The sequence below is a fragment of the Myotis brandtii genome, unplaced genomic scaffold, assembly GCF_000412655.1.
Source record: "Myotis brandtii unplaced genomic scaffold, ASM41265v1 scaffold154, whole genome shotgun sequence".
NCBI lineage: Eukaryota > Metazoa > Chordata > Mammalia > Chiroptera > Vespertilionidae > Myotis > Myotis brandtii.
The window spans coordinates 4,291,368-4,301,630 of NW_005355584.1; the positions used below are offsets into that span (position 1 = coordinate 4,291,368).

The following is a 10,263-nucleotide window of genomic DNA, read 5'->3' on the forward strand; positions in this document are numbered from 1 at the left end:
GACATGACTGATGGTGAAATTTATCAAAATAATCCTCAGAAATGTTTGCCAATCTATTCCTTTTTCACTAGGAGAATGAGCTCTTTTAGACAATGAATTATAGAAGGTTTTTATATACAAGCCACTTACCATTTTAATGTACATAATTTGAATTGTTTATAAATATATTAGGACATAGACAAAATGACATGAACATGTCATTGATAAAAATACACTGAAGATAAAAGAGATTAAAATTTGTTTTTACAATTAAAATTATCAGGATGATTCTGTCATGCCATTCATATCAAAGTGGCTGCCAGTGATACCAGAGAGAGAAAATGATTTTTATTTCTGAAAGACTGCTTATTAAGAATTTGAGCAAATCATTTTGTGAAGACATAAGGAGCAATCGTCCAAATAGATACTGAAGTTATTGTCACTACAACATGCCACTCTCAGATGCCCATCACTCATTATTGTTTGTAGAGGAGTGTAATCTTTTTAGAGAGGAAATAAAGATTGAATTTATTCATTCAACATGTAGCATTTTTGGGTTACTACAATTGTTTGTAGTTTAGACAGGTCAAGGTTTAAGACACTCAAACACTTTTCCCAATCTCATAAACCACTCTTAACTCTTACAATATTTTAAGTGTCCAAAGGGGATTGTTCGGACACAGGGAGATAAAATCTGAGAGCTTACTGAGAAAGAGCATTCTTTGCATTATATCTTTGCCCTTGATATAGTATGATGATGACATTTTTAGGAAAAGTTCTAGTGCAATGATCTGTCTCTCTATCTTTCCTCTCCAAAACAGGCAAATAGAGATATTCAGGTGAGGATATATAGCATAAATTCATAGATTTTGTCTATTGTGATAGCATTGCATCATGGTTCAATGAAGACTAGAATTAATGTTCAAAAATATACATGTAGATGTTGCATGACTTTACATTGGAGTCTACTCAGTTTTCTATTATTTCTTTCTTCATGTCCTTTCTTCAGTCTAACGCTCACCCACTGAGCTATTTCGGCTTGGCCTGCTTCATGTTCTTTCTTTATATGCATTAATCACTGGTCAGGCTGGGTTGCCTACCTATATTGCACTGAAGAGCACCATAGTCTCTAAGCCTTTGCTATATATCTCTGTAAGGCTCTGATTATTCCATTCCAAACTTTTCACCATATAGGGGAATTACACCCCTTCCCCCCACCACACACACACAGTTAAATGCTGTCATCTGACCTCTACTCTTCTAGGATCTAGTAATCCTACTGAAAATAGATCAATTTTGTTGCATCATTTCCTACTGTAATCCATAACATATAGAAAATGTCAATCTATTGAGTTAATCTACAATGCCAATCGCTCCTTACAAGCATATTTCTTAGATAAGCTTAGAAAGTCCAGAGGAATCAAGACATTTAGAATTCTATCCAGGCATGCTCAGATATGCTCATTTCAAGCATCAACATGACTCCTTCTCTGTCAGGCCCTGACTTTGTCATGGGAAATTTGCTGAGCCTGAAATTGTTGCCTTTTCTCAAATTTGACGCCTTGTTCCATTGTGTCCTGAGCCCTGTATCTGCTGAATCCGTTCTCCCGCTGTGGGTGATGAGCTTAAAATGCAGTCATGAAACCATCCATCTTCTGCAGCTTCTTTCAAGGTATAGTGAGCTGTCCTGAAACTCTCATCTACTTTTTATAAGGCATCCATGACACTCTCCACAACCACCACCCAGTTCCGTAGTACTTACAATTAGTTGGCCAAGATATTGCACGGTTCAGTGCCTCCCCTCTAGCTATCATGCTCTAGTTACCACAATCTAGATCTACAGCACGGAGCCAGGTAGGATATGCCAGATATGCCAGTGATCAGTTAGCCATCAAATCCACCTGGAGTAGCTCTACCCAACCTGAAGCCCAGGGGTAGAGGACCACCCCTTGGCTGCTGAGCCTACTGAAATAGCCCTTCAACCTGGAGCTGTTTGGGGGCTGGGGTGCAGCACCCAGCTCAAGTTCTAGGGCTGTCCACATTTCTTATTTTAGTTCTATGGATTTTGTTGAACAAATGCCTCTGAGTGTGTTAGAACTAAGCCCTTTGATCACTCTTCAGAGACTCTGAATGACTGACTTTACTAATTTTGACCAGTTAAATACGAGGTTCTCCACGGGGAGAAGTTTCCTGGGCTCCCACACCACATTCCACAAGCCCTGCCTCACCAGGTTGGCTTTGATCCTTTTACCAGCTCTGTGTGCCATAGTCCCCACCAAGCTCGTGTGTTTTAACAACTATTTGCACCTACAGTCTTCTTTGAGGGGGTGGGTGTAATAGGCCATCACAGCCCCCTAACCTGTATTGGGGTTAGATGTGATTAGGATTTTATGTCACCTCTGCTACCTGCGGAAGGAAGCCTGTAGCTGAGGGTTACTTTCAGTGCACACACCCTGCTCCTTTGTCTCAGAGCAGAGCAAACGCAAAGATGTGATTTACAGTCCTGAGCACTGCACAGCATGAGGCAGGTCCGGCTTCTCTTTCTTCCCTCTCCGGCCTCCCATTCACTAGGAACACTTTCTTAATAAATCACTTACACTTGAATTCTTGACTCAGTATCTACTTCTGAGAGAACCGGAAATCAGAAAAGTATTTTATAACATGCGGCTTATTTTGCAAGAGCTGCACCTGATAGAAAGCAGCAAATCTAAAAAGAGAAATGGGATATGACAATAGAAGGGACAGAACTCAGTATTGAAGTCTCAGTGAGGAATTCAGACTGTTAGGTAACAGAGATGCATGGAATGACTCAACTGAGTGCCAAGTTTGGGTCTACAGGAAGTCCCCGTTATTATAGATCAACGAAATGGCCTTTGGCCATAGAACATGATTTAAAGATGAAGGTGGGGAGCCCTGAGCATAACTGAATTCAGATCAGTTTGGTTCATGTGTTCCTGGTTCAAAAAGTGACCAATGGAATTCAGGCAATAGGTCTATATCATGAACCTTCCCTAGAAGTTTAGGAGAGTAATCTCTTAGTGATAGAGGCAATGTGTCCATTCCAGGAACAGGGTAGTAAGTATTACAGGTAAGGAGTGTTTCTGGATATTTAGATAACAATTAGAAAGGAAGACAAATCACCTTTAACCTCCATAAATGCTTATTGATTTTAATTGTTAATGTACCAATTTAGCAGACATTATCAATTAAAAATGTGATCCATGTTTGTGTGTCTGTGTATGTGAGTGTGTGTAGTTCAAATGAAAGGTTCTGTAAACATCTATATCATAGATTTTATAACAAAAAAAAGTCTGTTATGAAAAGGGGCTTGGGAGGAATGGTAACATATTTTAGGTTGTAGTTGGGTAGAACCTTGGGCAGGGAAATAGCCTGTGGGTCTAATACATGTAAACTGCATAACACAGATCTTTCAGCCATGGGTGTCGGTGGGGAGACCAGTGAAAATAGAGCAACACAAGAAATAATCAGATTATAGTGATTTTGTGTTCTGTTGATTTTTTTTAAAGTAATAAACTTGTCAGAAGTTATTCTTTGTCAGAAAAAGCCTGGGGATTATACACAACACTTTCCACCATAACACAAAGTAGAAATAATAAACCAGTCCAGAATATTCACAAGCCGTTGCAATAAGAACATTTTTCAGATTAGACAGTGGAAAAGTAGCATTCTCCATTTTCAACAATTTTCACAAAAAGGATGCTAACTCTGAGCCTATTGTTGATGAGGAACTAATTTAAGAATCTAAAGTTTGCATAAATGCATATGGAGCAATATGTAAGTGTTGCGAGAATGTTAGAACATCAGGTTGGATTTGAGTAATAATTGTGCATTCTTGCATGACTTTTTCCAGGTATTGAATTTTGAAGAGGACACCCCAGGATTATATTAATAAGTTTAATTAACATAATTCATCATTAGCTCCCTAGTTAGTATGAGGATTTGGCATATTTCTCCCCTGTTATTACAATGTTCTTGACTTTGTGTGGGTTTGACCTAGTTTGCAGTTGCTTAGTGTTGAAGAATTATGCCAGTTTTGCTTCCTCATTTCCCTTCTAACTTTCCTATGCTCCCGCTGTGGTCTCCTGGAGATTTCTCACTTATCCCAGAACACCCGGCATTGACTGTCTCAGCAATTAGTTGGCAAGACTTGCTTACTCAGAAACCTGTGGTTCACCCACAGATCAATCACTAGGGGAAGAAAATATTTCTTATCACTTGCAGTCAGACCCTTCTTCATCTTGTTTTCCTGAACTCTTTCCTCCCCACCCCCATGTGTCATACATTCTCCCTTGAATACAAGCAAAGTATTCTTCCAGTCTCCTGTGGAAACTTTTTTTTCCAACTAGTTCCTAGAATTGTTTCTTTTTTGCACCTTTCAGAATATATAACCAGCTGGTCTTTCTTTACTATGAGGTTATTTAAAAAAGTGACAACTTGGCCATTGGTCACCATGCCTCATAGTTGAGTTGAAATACCACTGCGAGAGCAGTATGTGATACTGCGTTTGACAATGGGGAAAGGGAAACTCTCTATGCAGCCCAGATGAAGGTCTTTCCCAGGTTGACTATACTTAGTGTTACTTTATTTTTTATTTTTTTAAAATATATTTTATTGATTTTTTACAGAGAGGAAAGGAGAGAGATAGAGAGTTAGAAACATCGATGAGAGGAACATCGATCAGCTGCCTCCTGCACATCTCCCACTGGGGATGTGCCCGCAACCCAGGTACATGCCCTTGACCGGAATCAAACCTGGGACCTTTCAGTCCACAGGCCGACACTCTATCCACTGCTGAGCCAAAGTTTCGGCCTTAGTGTTACTTTAATTGCCTAATAAGAATAGTTTGGCATTAACCCTCCAGTTAACTATAATGTGAATAGTAGTATAGTTTATGTTTAGCATGCATATATTCATGTGTATATGGATTTATGATGCATTGTTTTTGTGAACTCTCTACATTTCAATCAGAAACATATCAGTAATTCTCCATCCTTTGTATGTCCTTGTAATGCACTGTGTGAAAAATCTCATCACGTCTTTATAAAATAGGTGCTAACTGGATGGGCCCAAAAAGCAATTGTAGTAAAGTTACCATCTGGTGCCTGCACCTGAAATTGAGCTGGCAGATCTGGACATGGGTTTCTCTATAGCCATACATAAAACTTTTCATCAAGTCTCATTATCCTGCCGCAGATGACACCGTTGACCATTTCTCTTTAAAAATGTTTCTCCATTGAGTTTTGTAAAATAACTCCATCCTGGTTGTTCTGTCTTACTGGTTATAGCTCATTCTTTCTCCCTCTCTGTCTTATTATTCTGATTCTACTTTACATTTTTATATTCCCCAGTATTCTTTATTCATGGTTCTATTTCCGATAGATTTTCTTTCAGTTGAAAATAGCTTTTCAGTTGGATTGTGCACAAAGAAAATGTATTGGCTCAAGTAACAGGTATAGGCTCACCGTGAGACTCAAAATATGTCACCAAGGTCCAGTTATGCTTTCTCTCCAAGTTCAGCTCTATTCTCTTCCTCCATGTGTAGGATTTGATTTTACAAAAATCTTCTAGCACAAAGGTAGGAACAGAGTCAAACTGTGAGCTTCCAAATGCAAACCTAAGGGAAAACTTACCTATCACTATCTGCGAAGGCTCAGTGTAAATCTTTAGTGACATGTTGGCTCTCATGGTTCAGATTTTTATCCAGAAGAGCATGACAGTGAGTGGAGTATGTTGACTAGCATAGGTCAGTGTCTGGCAATGGACTTTTCCCCCCAAGAAATGCTTTTCCTTTTATTTCAGAGAAAAGGAAATAAAATCAGATACTTGCCCACCCCACCACCCCCTTAGTTTCTGCCTCACCCAGAATATGGAGTGAAAGAAGGATAGAGCCCAGTCTCCTATGAAGCCTGCCCTTCCCCCAACCCTCCCTCCCTCAAAGTGGCAAGGTTAGAAAAAAATTAACTATGTTGTTCCTCTCCCGGCACTGGACAGAGGCCCTACTGCAGCCGAGAAGGAAGGGAGGGTGCAGATGAGGGGGAAGGATGACCCAGTCACTACACAGATGCCCCCTTCCCAGGCAGAGAAGCTGCCCTGGCTGGCTGCAGGGGGATGGGAGGGGATGGAGGTAGGTTATGGGGCAAGGAGATGAGAAAAGCCCTGAAAACTATTTCCCTTTAATCTGACATATTTATATATTTACAATCATAAGGGGGTAGGAAATTTGGAGTAATAGTTCTTTAAAGGCAGAAAGTAAAAGCCAAATAGCACCCTCATCTTGGGTCTTGGTCATATTTCCCTGCCTCCTAGCTCCAAAAACCTTCAGTAGGAAAAAGGGGAAACAGGAGGTAGGGGGTGGAAGAAGACACTGTTTGAGGGTCTTGAGCCTACATCTCACTCCAAAAGAAGGTGAGACAGCAGAGTAGAGACAGCTGAGTCCCACCCAGAAAAGGGCCACTTGTCCCCTGCCTCTCCACCAGCTCCCCACATCTCCATGTGGCTTAGGCGGGAGGCTATGCCAGACCCATCTCCTCCAACACGCTGCATGGTGACTCATCCTCCTCCTGCAGCAGGTCAGCCTGCTCAGTAGCCCTTAGCACACTCTTCTTGATATCACCCCCCATCAAGAACTCATCCAAGATGAAGTAACCCTTCTCAAAATTAAAGATGATGTCCAGCTCACACACATTACCAAAGGATTTGTCCAGGAGCTCCACATATCTGTGGATCAGTTCCAGGGTCATGAGCTCATTGTCTTGTCCCTCGATGGTGCAGCAGAAGTAGAGGTTGGCGTATCTCTTATAGACAACTTTGAGGTCTCTCCACTCCAGGAAGCTGTGCATCTTGGGCTTGTGAGCCAGGGCAACCTGCATGAGCTCTCAAACCATCTTTTTTCTCTCCTTGTCTGATCTGGCCAGGTACCATTTTTGCAGCCTCAGCTTTCCCTGCCGGCTGAACAGCAGATTGAATCACATCATCCTGCAGCCTTCATCTTAGCGAGTTATGGCAATGGACTTTTTGAGTAGGACAATGCTTTGTGCAGTAATGTCTGGGCATTGCATGGTGCTTGGCATCCCTTACTTAGGGAAGAAATACCAGTAGCATCCCCTCCTCCAATTAGCCCCATGAATTGCTAATTATCTGCAATGGATCATTAGGAGTGCCACTCTGAATGGAGAGCTTCTGGTTTAGACCAATCAGAACCCATCTCTGAATGGGGTGGGATCTATCTGACCTAATGTCATGGGCTCAGAGTATAGGACAATGATTTCTGATAGGAAATTGATGTTTACTATTTAATGAGAAAACTATAGATAATATTTGCTGTGAATGGATGTTACTATAGGCTTTTTCAATTTCTATACCCTCTTCTGCAGTGATATCATCCTCAATATTTTAACTATCAACGTCAGGCTAATGGCCTCTAACTCAATCAATACAGCAAGATTTTTCTGCTGAGATCCCAGCCATTATATACAACACAAACTCATCTGTTACTCTAATCTCTACAGGGTGTGCTCCTGAGTTTCTCATCTGCTTTTTAGTTCAAATTTTTGCTTCCATTTTAATTCACTTTCTATTAATCATCCCATGCTTTCAGCACACTGTACCCTCCATAAAAAATAAACAGCAAGTTATATTGATTATATTTCTTAAAAACTGTTATAACCCATTCTTTCCACTCACTTGTTATTGTAATACATTGAGTTATAAAAAATGTAAGTATATTACTTGAAAAATGACTTCTCTATCTCATTCTGGTATCTTTCTGTCCATCTACTATAAAATTACTAAGGCATTCATTCACACATCAAGTCTGATTATTTTATTAATTTGGTGATTTCTATCCCACTGCCTGTTTTGGTAAATAGTTTTATTGGGATGCAGTTGCCCACATTCACTTACACATTATGTATAGCTATGTTCATGTGACAAGAGCAGAGTTACAGAGTTGTCCCATTGAATAAAATCCCAGCCCATTAACATGCCATATGACACCCTGTGACATTTTGCTTCTATTATCACATCCTCAGCTATACATGTCTTGAGAACTATCTCACACTGCTCTTTCAAACCTGACTCTGCAGTTCATTGGATGCAGGATGCTCCTCCACAAGATCATGTCCAGTAATGTCATCTGCTTCATTCAACCCAAAGCGTACTCTGCCAGTTTGGTCCAACTGCCCTTCCACTTCATTGCCAAAAAGTTACCTTCAGTGTAAGTTTTTCAGAAAGTCTTCAGTGATCCTAGTGAGATAGAATTAATAATTTCATTCCAGCTTTGCTTCTACACCCTAGCCTTACTCTATTATTGTAATAGCTAGAGGCCTGATGCAGGAAATTCGTACAAGAAACTCGGCCCTTGCAGTTGAGGCGGCTTGCCTCTACCCTTGCAGCCCTGGCTTTGTCTGACGTCTGGAAGGTCATTCGGTTGTCTGGTCTAATTAGCATATTATGCTTTTATTATTATAGATATTTTATGTTTCTATATCCATTTGTTGTGTGTTGTGCAACTTTAAGATAGAGACTATGCCTTGCTAATATCATTACCTTAACCCTCCAAAACAGTCTCCTTCATGTGCCAGGTTCATAATATAATTTTTGAGAATAAGTCACTGAATCATTTTTAAGTCCCAATAGGGGATATCAAATAAACATTATCTTTTATACAGTGATGACTTAATGTAGCCTAACCAAGTTTGCACATGTCTCATTTTACACTGAATGTTACCTGTGGAGTTCCATGTGGTACATGATATTACTAAAAATGAACACAGCTCTAACATTGGTAATATTAGCTTCAACCTAATAAAAAGAATTAAGTCTGGGTAGGAGAAGACTCAGGTGGTGTTGATGCTGAGTTGTTGTTGCTCATTTTCTTAGAAAGCAAATGCAATTCTAGATTTGTTTAGTTGAGGTGTAGTTAGGAGTTATTTGGAAGTTTTCTTAGCAACACAATTCTCTAATAAATTTAATAACATAGCAGCTGATGCTCATGGTTTATAATTATAATATTGATAAAAACACTAACATAGTAAAAATTATTTTTAAAAGTAACATGATTTGTATAATTGCTTTGTCATGACATACTAATCCCAGACAGCCCTGGCTCTGCCTCTCAGGGTGGGCCCCAGTGTGTCCAAGGATGTGTTCTGTTCAGTGTCATTCAAATCCCTGAGCCTTTCCTGACATGGGCAAGAATAGTCAGAACTTGTCCTGCCATCTTGAGTAGATAATAATCAATTTACTCACCCAGATGGGAAATTCTGTGCTCATGGAGAATCTCTTTTGTGTAGATTAGAAAGCAAGTGTTTTCATTGGAAATGAAATCTCTAATTGATTCTAACTTTGGGGTTTAGCAGCTCCATATAATCCCATAGCTTTCTGCCCTTTGAGGTACTACTGATTTTCTAGAAAATAACTTCACTGCCACGTGGGTACTCAGTGCCACAGATATTCTAGATTTTAAATTAATTATATTTTTAATATTAGTGCATTTTTTTGTGGTGGAATACCCCAAGACTTTATTTCTGGGAGGTGTGCCATCCCCTATAGGAGCCAATGAAAATGTTTGGATTTGGCGCCAATCCCTTAGTATTAATGCCTTAGACTCTAGTAAGCAGAACATTGATCTATTTTCCTGGAGCTTATGAAGAATTTCCTTCAGAAAGTGGTTCACTGCTGATCTGTAAAAGTGCAAAGATGTACAGTATTGGCAGGTGGTATAATAATGACATGTGGTGACCACGTGGTATGAGAATATTGCTACTGCATATTAATAGTAGGTTCTTGGACAGATCAGATCCTTTGAGGATGGAATCAAAAACAGTCTCTCTGGAAACATTTATATCACTAATTGTTTGTTGTTGTTTTTTTTTATTTTCAATCATTCAGCAAATTTATTGAGCACCTACCATGTAACACCCATTGTGCTGGAATCTAGGAAAAAAACATGTAAACATTCTTTTCCCCATGCAGCTCAGGAAATGGAAACACTCAAGTTGTAATTTTAGGAAGAAATGCAGATTTTCCCTATAGTCATCACTCATGATTTTCCAAAAACTTAAAATGCCATCTACACTAATAAAAGAGAAACATGGTAATTGGCGTACGACCGCTACCCTTTTCATTGGCTAATCAGTGAGTATATGCAAATTAACTGTCAGCCAAGATGGCGGCCGGCAGCCAGGCACTGAAGCGAGCACGAGGCTTGCTTGCTGCAGACTCCAACGTTCCCCGCCTCACTTGCCAGCCTCTCATCTGCAA

The 10,263-nt window shown here is 39.9% G+C and overlaps 1 pseudogene; it reads right to left on the minus strand.

Moving 5' to 3' along the window:
- Positions 1–6,410: 6,410 nt before the first annotated feature.
- LOC102239455 lies at positions 6,411–6,974 on the minus strand (annotated as a pseudogene).
- Positions 6,975–10,263: the final 3,289 nt, after the last annotated feature.